Raw genomic sequence first — 1,715 nt, forward strand, 5'->3', positions numbered from 1 at the left:
TTTCCTTTTTTTTTTTTTTTTTAATTCCCTCCTCCTCCTCCCAACAACAAACAAATAAACAGCCTGGTTTCTGCTAAACAATGCATAAAAATCAGCCTCGCCCCAAAGTTTATGTCGGGTTTATGGCGTTAACGTTTCTCCTTAATGGGAAACGCTTTCCCGAGCACTTCTGGAAAGCGCTGGCGAGCCCTCAGTTATGAAAGCTGCATTACGAGCACCTCGACTAAACGTCTCTGCAACGAGTCCCGACCTCACATCCACCACCTTCTCCACCTTCATAGGAAACGCCAGTCCAGGGTGGGCACAGCCAGCGCCAAACACCGCCCTAAGCGTGCGGAAAGCACTGGGGGCAAAAAAAAAAAAAAAAAAAAGGAAACCAAACCACGTGAAAAAATACAAAGAAAAAAGAAAAAGGAAACAAAAAGGACATAAAGTTGCCGGTAGCGACGGTGCCCCGGTGTAGATGCAGGCCGCCACCGGCCCTGCCTTCCCATCCCGGCGCTCCGCACCGAAACAAAGCAGCGAATCAACTGCGATGCAGATGGGCGGCTATGAATTTTTTGCTGCTGCTTAGAGCTTTAATTACTCGTTCTTGATCCGTGGGACTACGACACGACACCGCCAAGGTTAAAATGCCCTGAACAGCTCTGAGCAGATGTGAACGAGTTGGCAGACGCGCAAATGAGGTCTGCCTCTAAGCATGATAACAAGTGACTAATACATTGCATATCGCTGAAAGAAAATTATTTTTCTCTAATTTGCATTAGCTTCTTTTTTTTTTTTTTACGCCGCCGACATTCCCTCCTCAGAGGCAGCAGCATAATCCTTAAAATATTGCTCCGTGACTTTAAAAGATTTGGAAGGAGGCAGCAATTGCCAGTGTTTTGGCTATGCAAGTGTTTTGGCTATGCAGGCTTGTTTATCTTTCCGCCTTTGCTCCAAGGCGAAACTAGTTTCGCAAGCAGTATTCTTGCAGAAAAATGGCACATGTCATATAAAACACCAGTTTATAGGAATTGATGCTAAAATTGTTGAATGACTACTGGTGTACTTTTGCCACTAATAGCACAGTGTAATCCATAAAGGACCAAGGGGACAGTCAAGGCCAAAAGAGAAAAAAAAACATAATAGATTGACTGGAGAGAAATAGATAAAGACAACCCATCGACCAAAACGACTAAAAGGGGGGTGAGGGAGGAAATAAGCATCTCCCCTTCTTACCTGCTTCCACCCCAGAGACGCCTCGTCAAAGAGACAATAGTACGTGGAGGTCACTTACTATATAAAACACAGCGGTTCTCGTAGGCAGCGAAATTATGTCAGGTACAAATATAGGCTGGAACCCAGTTCTCCAAGTTTCCTCGACTTTCCAGAGGCTCTTCTGAAAGGGCCAGGAGATCACTCTGGGTACTGGAGCAAACTTCAAGAACAGACAGCATTTTATATCCTACGCTCAGAAGACACACCGAGGGCCTTAGATGCAGAGGCTTTGAGCAGAAAATAGCCACTCGGGAAATTTATGCACGAGGAGTTTTTCACTGAAGACCTACTCCAGGGATCCCTGCACATCCAGGTTATCAGGGGTCGTACGCTGCCATCTCAAGCGGCAACTTCTCTGCCAACACGTGTTTGTGAGGGAAACGTGCTGCCAGCCCCCGCACCGTGCCGTACCGTGCCCGGGCCCGGCCGAGCTCGCAGCCGGGCTGACCTCTCCT

General features: G+C 47.3%; 1 protein-coding gene across 1 annotated transcript in view; it reads right to left on the minus strand.

Annotated features, from left to right (window-relative positions):
• Window positions 1-1,342, minus strand: part of BCOR (BCL6 corepressor) — a 51,418-nt gene extending 50,076 nt beyond the window's left edge. The window contains exon 1 of the mRNA XM_031060179.1: window positions 1,280-1,342. The gene's annotated coding sequence lies outside the window, so the exon portion shown is untranslated. The remainder of the gene's footprint in view (window positions 1-1,279) is intronic.
• Window positions 1,343-1,715: the final 373 nt, after the last annotated feature.

Source organism: Geospiza fortis, unplaced genomic scaffold, assembly GCF_000277835.1.
Source record: "Geospiza fortis unplaced genomic scaffold, GeoFor_1.0 scaffold20, whole genome shotgun sequence".
Lineage (NCBI taxonomy): Eukaryota > Metazoa > Chordata > Aves > Passeriformes > Thraupidae > Geospiza > Geospiza fortis.